This window comes from Apis cerana, linkage group LG6, assembly GCF_029169275.1.
Source record: "Apis cerana isolate GH-2021 linkage group LG6, AcerK_1.0, whole genome shotgun sequence".
Classification (NCBI taxonomy): domain Eukaryota; kingdom Metazoa; phylum Arthropoda; class Insecta; order Hymenoptera; family Apidae; genus Apis; species Apis cerana.
This window is the reverse complement of record NC_083857.1, coordinates 4,714,554-4,727,904: the sequence shown is the minus strand read 5'-3', so window position 1 is coordinate 4,727,904 and position 13,351 is coordinate 4,714,554. Positions and strand designations below refer to the sequence as shown.

General features: G+C 26.6%; 1 protein-coding gene and 1 long non-coding RNA gene across 12 annotated transcripts in view; one reads left to right on the top strand and one right to left on the bottom strand.

The window, feature by feature from the left end:
* LOC107993625 (uncharacterized) overlaps positions 1-13,351 on the top strand; it is a 120,416-nt gene that overhangs the window by 92,629 nt on the left and 14,436 nt on the right. The window lies entirely within an intron of this gene.
* LOC107993618 (dual specificity calcium/calmodulin-dependent 3',5'-cyclic nucleotide phosphodiesterase 1) overlaps positions 1-13,351 on the bottom strand; it is a 183,319-nt gene that overhangs the window by 167,404 nt on the left and 2,564 nt on the right. The window lies entirely within an intron of this gene.

The following is a 13,351-nucleotide window of genomic DNA, read 5'->3' as shown; positions in this document are numbered from 1 at the left end:
ATTTATTTTGATTTTTATAACCAGTTAACTTTATAATTTCAAAAAACACTACACTAAATTAGAATGAATAGATGAAAACAATACTATTAGTTCAGCAATTAAAACTCAATTTTTTCTCAATATTTACCCTTTTCAATGTACAACAATTATCAAGTTTCTATTACAAGTCTAATAACTCTTCAGAAACTCGAACAATAGCACACATTAATCGTCACTACTATTCTTTGTTACAATTGAATACCTCTCAATTTTGTTTCTTTTCGTGAGAACAAAGAATAAAGGGATAAAAATAATTACTTCAAATAAAACTTTAATTTTCCTAAAACTCTTTTCCTAAAATTACAATTATTGAAACTCTCTTATAACAATCTGTCTAACAATTCTCCAAAAAACCCTCAACAATGCAGTACTACACAATCGAATAGTTCTCCAATTCTCGAACTTCCTCCTAACATTAACGATACTTCTTTTCAAACACTTCTTCAATCATTCTATTTTACACCGAAAAAGGAATCTCTCCATTTTATTCTCCCAATTTTTCTCCAATAATACTACAACATTCTTTTTTTCAAATTCGGAATTCGGACTATACTCGAGTCAAACCGAATCATAAGTTGATCGAATGTGTTTCTCTGTCTTCGGTCAGACAATAGAAATGAAAACAGGGGCGAGAGAATCGATCCCGATTCCGGAAACGAATTTCAGTGGACGTCCATCGGGAATGGGGGCGGCCACGATGTTCGGCCGGCCATTGATTCCGGCTTATCGAATCGCGTTAAAAACACTGACTATCCAATAAATTCTACGGCCCGTGCTCGGTCTGATTCTTCCCGACCTCTTCCTCTCCTTTTCATTTGCAAGTCTGTGAAGCCTTTGTAAATCTAATAGACGCAATCCGGCTTGATTCAAATTGTATTCGAATACAAGGGATATCGATCATTCCGGGAGACCGAAGGCGGTCGTCGAGGCGCAAACGAGGAAAAGGAGTGATTCTACGCTTGTCCCTGATCGGAATAACATATTGCCATTTCCCTCTCGAATCTGATTTTCAAACCAAATCGATTCCCAAAGAGGATTCTCTTTCTTTTTCTTTCGTTCTTCACCTTTTTTTCTCCTTCTTTCTTTTGAGGGGAATTCTTTCGGTATATTCTATTAGAGATTTATTATTTATTTTTGCTTCGCGTTTTATTTTTTTATTGATTTGAGAAGATTAGAATTCGTATGAATCTGATGGAGGACAAATGTAGAGGTTTTTGGAATAAGGTAGATTCGTGTGATGCAAGTTTAGATTCGGATGAATACATATTTGTTTATTTATTTATTTTTTTTTTTGAATCATTACTCTTCATATTAATTCGTAATAAATATTCATGTAATTGAAATGCAAGCTACTGGTTCAGATAATAGAAGTTTAACTTAGCATTCGATAAATTGAATATTAATAAAAATTTCCGATAAATGAAGATCTGTTATTAACTTTTAAACGATATTTTAATTTCTTCCCTGATATATGAAAAACCTTTTCATTCCATCACTGAAATATTCTCGCATTCTATTCTGAATCCAAAAATTCCAGTATTTCTTTTACTTTATTGTCCGTGATAAAGTGAGCACTTTTACTGTCCTTTTCAAGATATGGAAAAAAATGAAATTCATGGATCGTCGAATTAATAAGTGAGTATAATGGATATAAAATCAATTCAACTGTAGTTTTATTACATTGAAAATAATTTTCAAAATAAATAATTAATAAAAATTATTTATAAATGATTAAAATAAAAAAATAATTTTTTTTATACATTTCTAGAGGAAAGATGTAGCTTACAATTATCTTTATCTAATGCAAACTTTAATTTCTTTAGATATTTGTTTGTGTAAAATCGAATTTGAATATAACTAAAAAAATAGAGTGTAAGTAAAAATTTACTTCAAATATTTTTCAAATATTATAATCTGTTCTTTATTTTATAACTTTTTGCATAAGCATCCGCAATCTATTTATAAACCTTAATTTTTTTATTTGTTTCTTAGAATCTTTTTAAAACTATTCCACGAATAAATTAATATGTTGGAAATTTCATCGAAATCAATAATAAAATAAAAGAACAACAGATATTCAGAGAATATAAGAAAATCTATAAATTTTAAATATTTTTTTTCCCCGGAGAAATAACGTATGTAATAACTTTTCCGATTTGTTGAAGATTAATAATGTTAAAAGCTGATAGTGATAAATAGTGAATTCGAGAAAGTGAATTGAAATTCGACGATCTTTCGAATACTGTAATAGAAATATTGTTCCGGCCGATCGATGAGTTAAACGAAATCCTCGTGATTCCTATGGATAAATTCAATGTTCCTCTGATGAAATTGATACAATTGAATTAAACGAATATAAACGGGATATAACGTTTCGTAAAAGGTACAGAGGCAAATTCCGGTGGTTAACGAGAGATAGCAGTTGGAAAAAAAATTAATGATTGTAGAATAGATCTTCGCAGAGCGATCTTTTTGCAGATTTTGTGAAATAAGTCTATGCGGATTATGAGAAGGGAAAGAATAAAATTAAATAGATAAATAATGTTAAAATATTTTTTTAAGAAATGCACGTCCGTTTTAAAAAAATTATGTGGAAAGTGTAAATCTAAATCTAATTTATTTTTATAAATAAACGTTTTGAAACGCGAAACTTTTTATTTGAGAAAGAAATAATTGATGATCGCGTGATATTGAATTTCACGATACACTGAGGTGAACCATACACCAGTCTAAAGTAGTAAAATCCACATCGCATTCTAAACTTTATGTACACGGAATCGTGTGACTTTCCTCAATTTGCTTTTGCTGTGTTGGACTTTCAATACCACAAGCTCGATGTTTTAATCTCTCAAACTCCATGATGCCAAGGGTGTAAAATCCTTGTCACAGATCACGTAACGATTACTCTTCAAATTACAAGATCGAAGTATTTCAATTTTCCTAAGAAAATTTGGCAATTTTCAAAATTTGTAAAACCTCTATTCCTTTGATCTTTTATAATTTGGAATCTAGTGTCTAAGAGTTCTATTATTATGGCAAAGATTATATAGTTTAAGATTCGAGATTTACGGATTTTTATAAGATTAAATCTGAGTTTTCAAGATAATCTTTATAATTTGAACCTTGCATTGTAAAATTTGTTATTCTATAATTATTCTATCTTGACAGTTTTACAATTCGAGATCTGAAAATCTGGAAGTTTTATAACTTGAAATGGTCCCTTGAAGATTTTATAGCTTGGGATCTGAGATTCGAGAGCTGTCATAGAATTTGAAATTTAAAAATTTTATTTTATGATTTATTATTGTAGAACTGAAGGTTCTTTGGTTGGTCTAGGATTGCAATACTCTAAAATATTTCATTTGAAATTTAAAAGTTTAACATTCCAAAATAACTAGATTTGAGAAGATTAGAGATTAAAATCAAAAGTATGACTTTGCTATTCAAAGTTTGAGATTTGGAAATTTGCAAATCAATGGTTGTCCAGTGCCAATTCTACTATACCGTAGAATGATTTGATCTGGTTTGCATAGACTTGGAATCATGAAGTTCGAGCTCCTATGACATCGAGATTGCGGTATTCAAACTTCCACAAAGCAGAGGTAACATGAAGCGGGTGTGCGACTATGGGTGCACGCAATTTGACATCTCATCTGGGAATCTCTTTTGTCAGGAAGTTAATGTAGAAGTTTAAGTTTGTAACTCTTTCAATTTATAAAAATTGATAAGATTTTGCATTATTATATATGCTCTGGAATCTATTTTATCTTATCTCGCAGAAATCACGATAAATATTTCGAGATTTTTCGAAATTCTCTACTTTCATTCGTAATGAAATTATTTTTAATAAAAATTCTCCTAAGATAAATCTGAATCAGTGTCTTTCAATCCAAATATCTTAGAAAGCATCGATATTACGAAATAATTTCAAAAATCAGAAGCATAAAGAATATATAAAAATTAACTTTATTTTTTAAATCTATCTTTGTATAATAAATATATTTTTTGCAATGCATCGATACGACGATTTTCCAATTATTCTTAAATACTCTCTTTGTCTTTTATTCGTTCATTTAATTAAGAAAATTTCGTACGTTATTTATTTCGTCTACCTTTCTCGATTAATAACAAAGCAGAAGGTGAAATGTATAAACACGTCACTCGCGTATGTATATCAACAATCAACCACATACTAAATTCAATTTTTCCCCCCCTATCGTTCACCCGATTAAACTCGTCCCACAACTCATTCCAATTACGTGTCTCATCGCGTATAGACGTTCTATTCATAAATTAAACGTCGCCGTACACGGCGATTAATCAAAATCATGCACAGGCAAGCGTCCGCTTCATAAATCGCCGCGTATTCGGATGGATAATAACCATCTGATGGAAAATGATACCCAATGGAAAAGAAATGGAAAAGTAGCCGTTTAAAAAACATATGAACGAAAAAAGAGTAAAAAAAACAGCGAAATCTCGAACGAGTGGGACGAATTTATGGTTTCGACGAAGGCAGTGGTCGAATAAAAATGATTTTTTAAACAGAGAGAAAGAAAAAAAAAATCCGGTAATGGGTTTGTTCAACGCTGGACAGGACAATTGAAATATACACGATAATATTATTATTTTTCACGAAAAATTACAAACCGTGCTTAACGGCTCGTAACTTGTTGTATCTCGCTATTTTCCGTGTTTTAATTGTTGCTTTTCACGGTTGTAATTAACAGACTACGCCGAAGAATAATATATTTTTGGAGAAATTTGTTTTATTCAATTACGAAAATATTTAACACGTAATGAAAAATATTTTACAAAGTTTGTTTGCCATAAAAACACGAGAACATAGAAAACATCAAGATAAAACGTCAATGTAAAGAAAAAAAGTTGCATTATTATATTTAAAAGAAAGTAATATTTCATATTTTTCGAGAATTGTATGGATTAAAGAAAGTTTCAATTCAGATATATCGTAAAAGCCATTGAAAGTCAACGAAATATAGAAAATGTTAAAAGTGTGAGTTAAGAATAAAGTAAATGTAACTTACAAACTTTTATGGCCTATGTATATTTCACTTCTCTTTATTTTAAAAGATGGAAATATTGTTCGATAAAAGTTTCGCAATCGCATTGTAACTTGCAAGTATTTAAATACGTATTTACACTGGTTTCATTTTTTTTTTTTTTTTACAAAAAGAACAAGATAGTTGAAATTAAAGTAGAGAAAAGACTGGTTTATTATGTGAACAGATTAATTAAATGTCAAGAGAGGATATATTACTAGAATGTTAGCCAGTGTTCGCTGATACGTGTGATATGTGATAGTAGCGATCCTTTTCTTTCATCGAGATACTTGAGGACAATTTATTTATATCACGTGTATCGCGATTTTCCCACAATTGACAAGTAATTCTTCAAGAAAGTTCGTTTTTAAAAAAAAAACGAATGTTAATAATAATAATTACAAAAGAAAGAATTTAAATAATAAAAGCTTTTCAAGATTGATATAATATTTTTACATTATCAGCGCAGATAAATTACAAATTAAATCTTGTAAAAGATAAGTTATTTTGTTACAGTGAATTAATAATTATATGTTGCACGAAACGAATAAATGTTATTCGTTTTTTTATTTCGAGGAGATTTATTTATTTTATGATATATTCGATGCAACTAAGTAGGTCATATAAAACAATACAATAATGCTTGAAAAACTTCGTATTTTACAAGAGAGAGATTAATTTTAATACATTGAAATTTGTGATATTTTAGCCATATCTAATACCTAAATATAGGTATATATTTGTTTCTTCGTTTTCTCTTCAAAAAGACAAAATAAAGATTTATCTTTTTTCAGATTTAATTGCTTCGAAAATTTATTATCGTTTTTATCTAATGTTGATAAATATCATTTCTTTCAATCAGAAATTCACGTAATTAAACAGAACGAGGTAATATATGGAATATGTGAGCGTTCAATTACCTGTCAATTATCGTATTTGTAGTAATGAAATAATAGAGCACGAGACAATGTAACACACTATTCCTCGATTCGGTTCAAATCAATGCGATGTAAATATCAATGTTACAATATTAAGATTTATCGATAAATAAGCAAATTCTTTTGGCAAATTAAAACGATAAATTTTCATTATAAAAAAACTTGTACAAGTTTTATTCAACTAAGAAGATTCGAGAAAATTGAATTATCTTGCTAAGTAAGAAAACTTTGAACATTCAGATAATCGAACAGGAAAACACTTTATTTTATTACAAATACAAACTTCTTCGAAGTTTGCATTTTTATCATAAAATCACTTTGTACTCTTGTTGATTTAACGATTTCTTTTAATGGAAAAAAATTTGTTAAATCTCATAGAATAATATTAGAATTCTATCAAATAAATGAAATCTGTTTTTGATTTCACAAAAGAATGCTTTAATAAAGGAATGATAAAGGAATGATTTTATTTTAGTGTGCACAAGTTAAGTGGCAAGATAAGTAGGTTGGTGTATGAATGGTGAAAGTTATATCGTTGAAAGTTTTATAAAACATTTTACATAATCAAAAAGTAATTTAAGCAAAATTGTCTTACCCCAAACAGAGACTTACCTCTCACTTTTATTACGAATAGAAAGTTTAATCCGAAACCTCTTATTTTGCTTCAGAGTTACTCTGTTCTTCCATTAGTTGGACGAACAAAAGAATTTTCCCCGAAGAAAAAAGAAATTCTCCAACTCTTTCCCAACTACGTTCAAAATAAGAAGAGAGTAGAAAATAAGTATTCATAATAGAAAAAGAAAAAGAAAAGAAGTACAGAAACAAATAACAATTTGACTCTCTATAGATTGATTAATAATTGATCAAGGATTTTCCATCGTTCGAATCCTATCATTTTTTTTAAGTGTAGGAATTATATTGCAATATATTTAACTCTTGAATTATATTTACTGTTTATTATCAAGACAATTATTAATTAATTCTTCTTCTTCTTGTTACATTATTAATTACAACCGATTAATAGAAGATTAATAATTGATTGTCAATTTTTGAATATCGTAATATTAATAAAACTTACAATTTCTATATCCTACTATTAAACTTGATCCACGTCTCTAACACAATTGACAAATTTTCGAACTTTCGAAATAACCGTATCTCAAAAACCGAATATTTTTCGATTTCATTTCACCATTCTCTCAGATCATTCCACTCGTTCAGATTGTTCCATATTTTAATTTAATCAATGACCCTTCCAAATAAAAAAAATTCGACGAAAATTGGCCACGTCCACCGAAAAAGCAGAGACGTACGTTTGCCAGATCGCGTAAGAAAAAGGTGTCATAAATTCGAAAAGTTAAGATAAAAATTCCAGGCACGGGTACGTAATGGCCCCTTAAATGTATGCGCCCTTGCAGCTTTCGGTGCCAGTAAATTATATTCCTCGAGAGAAAGGAGAGTAAAAGAAAAAAAGCCAACTAGGTGAGAAAGTTTCTGGGGTAGGTAGGAAGTACCTCAAGTTTATGAATGTTGATCGGTGTTTATTCACGAAGTGCTAAGAACTTGGCTAGCTAGAGACGAGGATCGTCACCACAGTTGGATAAAAGCGTCTTAACTTCGTCTTAAACTTGAAATGGAAGCGCGCTAAATTCACGACCGTCACTGTCGATTTTACGATTCTACGTGTTCGATCCCTGGCCATGGATATAAATCAAGATTGTCTTGACGGAAAAATTTCTTCACATCATTTTTATGAATTGGCTTTATTTGGCAAATATATGGTGCAATTTAATAGTTGAATTTTGATAAAATAAAAAATTGTAATTGATAGGTTTCAGATTTTTATTGTAATTTATTCGTAATTATAAATTGGACCATAATCCTCCAGTGATTTTAGGAAAAACAGTAAACAAAATCCATCGTCTATTCTATCCAATTTTGGAAATATTGCTGGTTTTTTTATATCAACAAAGTTACACCAATTCATGGGAAACACCATTAAAAATTTTCGACATGTAACTTCCTCTTATCAAAACAACAGAACGAATACAGCGTTATGGAAATGATCGCGAAATACGAGGCTATCTCGTGGCTCGAAATAAAATTTATTGCCACGATACAGTTATAATTTAGGGAACAAGGCCAGATAACGGAAATGTCCATAATACAAAATTTTTCTGACATTTTTTTTTATTTTTTCATGTTTCCTTTCAATTCGCCTTCATTGTAATTGAACCATATCTCATAATATTGATTCTATATTATTTTGAATATCCTGTATGATGACAATATTTTTTATATTCCTATTACTATTTAGTGAGTGGATTAGATTATTACTTGTTTTTTATTATTGGAATTTTTTGGAATGATCGAATTTTATATATATATATATGAAAAATATTAAATTTAAAGATGAAATTATTTGAATTAAAATAAAAGTACATGAATAAATTTTTATGAATTTTCAATAATAGTAAATAGAATATATTAAAATTATTAATTAAAACATAAAACTTTCGAATCAAAATAAAAATTATATAATATAATATATAAACTATAAATTATAAATATAAATTGTAAATTAATACAATTATTTTTAAAAAAATTTAATTTATACTTCTTCTATTTTATTTCAATATATTTCTAAAATGAACGAACCTATGCCATCACGATTATAATTATGCGAGAATGTAAGTCAGAATCTGATTCAGTTAGTGTGTATACATTTATACCGGAAAATTTGCAGCTTGAACAGCTAAGTTATGCGTTTCTAGAATTGGGAAATTGATCTTCTAACATTGCACGGCTTTTCAGATTGCGCACGAAATGAGTTAAACTATTAATGAATTGAGGTTAATCTATTGAACTTTTGCTTGATGAAACAAGATTGGTATTACATCGATCTGGGAGAAATTAAAGTTGGAATAGATGTCCGGATGCAAATGTCGGAAAGCTTCATACTTCGTTCGTTCCATTGTTCTTTTTAACAATGGATAAAAACACGACTTTGCCCTTTATGGTATATTTTTGTTTAAAAATAATTCGAATTTGTCAATGATAAATATTAAATATTATTAATTATCAAGTAAATTAATTGATAAATGATTAATTATTAAAAACAGAAATGAATCAATGTGTTATATTGATAAATATAAATTGTATAAATATAATATGTATATAAATTATTTATTATAAATGATAAAAATAATAATAGATTGTACAGTTGTAATTATAAAAAAAAATTTATAAAATCAATATGATGTTTGCAAGATGAATACGTATAATCAACTTTATTAATCACATGATTTACATAATCAATTACGTAATAATATCAATCTAATTAAAATAATATTATTTCGAATGATTAAATTATTATTTATTTTATTAATGTTTTATATTTTATATTACTATAATACATTCTTAGGTATAACTAGATAATTTTCGATTTAACGAATTGTAACTAAATTAATTTAAATATTCCATTCCAAATGTATATTATACATATTTGTTTAGTTAAATTTTTAATTAATTGATTAAATGGTATGTAATATTTTCCGTTTGTAGAACGTTTCGAGTATCGTTAAAAAATAAAAATACCTATGAATCGCAAATGAAAAAAGGAAAAAATGCAAAAGAAATGCATTTCATCGGAGTAAAGTGCCGGTTATTTATAGGAAATCGCGTCGAGAGGTTCGGGGTCAACGATTAACCTGGACCTGTCGTTTAACTGAATTAGAGCTTCCAAGTAAATAACAGAGGTTTCCTCCACGCTGCCTAGAGTAAAAGATGAGTCTGAAGAAAGTTTAGCAGAAAGGATTTTTTTCTTGCGGTATGTCGATCACAGAATACGGTTTTAAAATTACTAAATAAATTAAAATTATTAAATAATTAAAAATTAAACATTTTACTATAGGAGAGAAAATTATATATAAAATTGTATGATTCTTTTTTAATGATAAAAAATATATTTTTTAATCTTTCAAATTCTGTTTGCAAGAAAATTTCTATGAAATTAAATTTTGAAATGCCAAAAAGATTTTGTTTGGTTTCTTCATATTTGTTTTTATTATATCATTCATTTTAATATTGTTTTAGTCTCATATTATTTTATTGCTATTTCAAAATGAATATGTAAAAAAGTAATTTTAGTACATGTACAGATTATTTTTTTCAATTGAATCAAATCTTGATAAAAATTTGAAATGTTGTTTAAAAACAGTTTGAAGATGTTGAACTTATAGTTTTGTAATGTTTGGTATGATTTAACACGAACAATACATGATAGTAGAGATGTGATTGCAACTCGAGAGCTTAAAAGGATCGTGTTGTCAGTTTGTCATCTATATGGTCGATTTAAATCTCTTTAATCCCGTATAACTTGGAAGTTAGAACAATGTTTGAAGACATAGGCTGTGATATATATATATTTGTGCAATAATAATGATAATAATAATAATTGCATTTATTTATTTTCAATCGATGATTGCAAATTTCTTATCTCTATTTCTTCATTTAAAAATTTTATTTAAAACTCATACTTTATTTATTTATATTTTCGTTAACATTTACCTTAATAATTTAATACAATTTCCAGTACTTTTATAAATAATCATTTTTATATTTCCTAAATTTTATTTTATTTACCAACCACGCTATCATACTTTCATCAAATAAACAGTTTATTTATCAATATCAAATCTTCATTTTTCATAGCGAACAAATTCATAATTTTTACTATTTTCCCTTGTAAGCAAATAAAATTTCTATTACACAAAATCAAAATTCCTTTTTTCATATATCTGAACATATTTCATAAAACAGTGTGAAATATTTCCAACAAAGCTGAAGTTATATTCTATAGAATTCAATAAACTCGTGTTAGATCTGTCACGTTATAGTTTAAAAATGATTGAATATTTTTTTATTCGTGATCCGTATAAAATAAATCTTCATAAAAATGTTAGTTTTGTTGAATGCAATAAAACATCAAATACTATTTTTTTTATATATTTAATATTTTCCACTTTACATCACCATATCTATTGTATCAGTATCAATTTAATTAAAAATAAAGTATATGAGAATTCATTTTTAATTATGAATATGAAGGAAAGTTAGAAGCGAATTAAAATGATTTAATTCTTCAGAATTTTTTAACCGTATATTATTCAGTTAATATCATTATACTGGTAGCGTTATTACATTAAAAGATTTCTTTATCTGAGCTACAGGGTTTCTCGGAAACGATATGTTGTTTAAAACCTTTTCACTTTTTCACGAATAAACGAGATTTCTTAATACATGCATTTCATGTATTTCATATATTTCATCTTGCTTTTTTGATATAAAAATTTCAATTATATATCAATGACTATAACATCTTTTTAATGAAAGTTCCTGAATAAAAAATTATATAAATCAATATTTTATATATCAAATTATTATATAATAATTTAATTAATAGTATTAATTAAAAAATATTCATATGATAATATACAACATAAAAAACAATTTTCATTATAATCATATATTTACATCACGAGTATTTTTAAACAATAATTTAAGATTTATTTCTTTTCTTTTTGTTTTTATTTAAAAATTCATTCCGTTTAAGAATAAAGCTTACATAAACGTATATTTATTGATCATTGCGAGAACTGAGAACTGGACTTCTCAAACAAAAGATACATGAATCAAGATAATAATTTCTCTGTACTTGCAAAATACCTTCTGACGACAGAAATCATTTTCTCTTGTTTAACATGTATTTTCTATTAAAATGCAACAGAAGCAACCCAGTTAAGGATTTCTAGATATATAACATATCCGCCATAACTTTGAATTTTCCCGAAATTTCCGTGTCATCGTGCTACTTTCACGAGCTGCATGTAACAAGCATAAGCGCCTTTCACATCATCAATATGTATTACCGTTCAGGAAAAAGATGTACAATAGCGTTTCGCAATTTTACATATATATATTCATATGCAGATTACATTTTGTACTTCCTGTCATATAACTAAATATATAATTTAATTCCAAAAGTCTCATACGAAACAAGAATTGGGTAAATTGCTTTGAAATTTCTAGTTCTCGGTTTTTAATAAAACTTTAAATAAATAATTGTATTATGATAAATGAAAATTTTATTTAATTATATTATACTTTAAAAGAGAGGAAGAGATTATTATAATAAAAATATATTAAATATTAAATATATAGCAATTATTTAAAAATAATTTTTAAAAAAAGATTCTGCAAATTAATAAGCAATTTTTATTTTGACAATAATTATTTAATAATACAATAAATATATTCTATACAATAAATATATATAATAAATATAGCATAAATATATTTAATATATTAATATATTTAATATTATTATATTTCAATACATTCTTTAATATTTAGGTAAACAGTATTGATAGTTTAAGTTAAAGATATTTACTATCTTTAAAAAAAAAATTCTCAGGAATATGCATAGTTTGGAAATCAACAATAGTTTAAAGTTTCCGAAACATCTAAATGACAGTGAAATAGAGTTGGACATACATATATATATATAACATTTAGATAGAAACATTAACTGAATTATCCTTTTGAAGCATGTAGGTAGCAATAATGAAACCACGCTTCACAGAAGTAATTGAATAACAATATTATAGTTAGCAACCACTCTTGCAAGTCATTTAGGCATTAATAATAATTAAACCACACTTCAAATACAATAGAAATAGTATTTTCTGTCAATATATAAATAAAATTAATCAACTGATTATCAAATTACATAGTAATATTTAATATGAATTAGAAAAATTAAAAATTATTTATTGTATAAAAAAATTATTTTTTCTATGCATTTTTAATTTCGATATCTTTTAAAAAATAAATGACTATCATTAATAATAGCATGTTTCAATATGTTTCTTTTAATACAATATTAAAATAATAAGTTACAAAATGAATTTTATAATGTACATTTTTTTCATTTATATAAATTAAAATATATAATCATAAATTAAATAATATTCTTTCTAACAAAAAATATATTAAATTTTTCTCACGTTAACCATTTATTTTATTTCTGATTTTAATTATGAGATAACGACCTCCAACTATTTATCATAAAAACTAATTTAATACTTATATATCTTTCTTAAAATCAAATATTATAAATTACCTACTAAAGTATCAAATAATGCCATTTTACATGAAAATGTCATTTAACAAGAAAAAAAATTTCAAAGAAGGAAATCAAAATTCAGAGAACGACAGATAAAGCGTCAGAGAGAAAAAATGCGATAGATG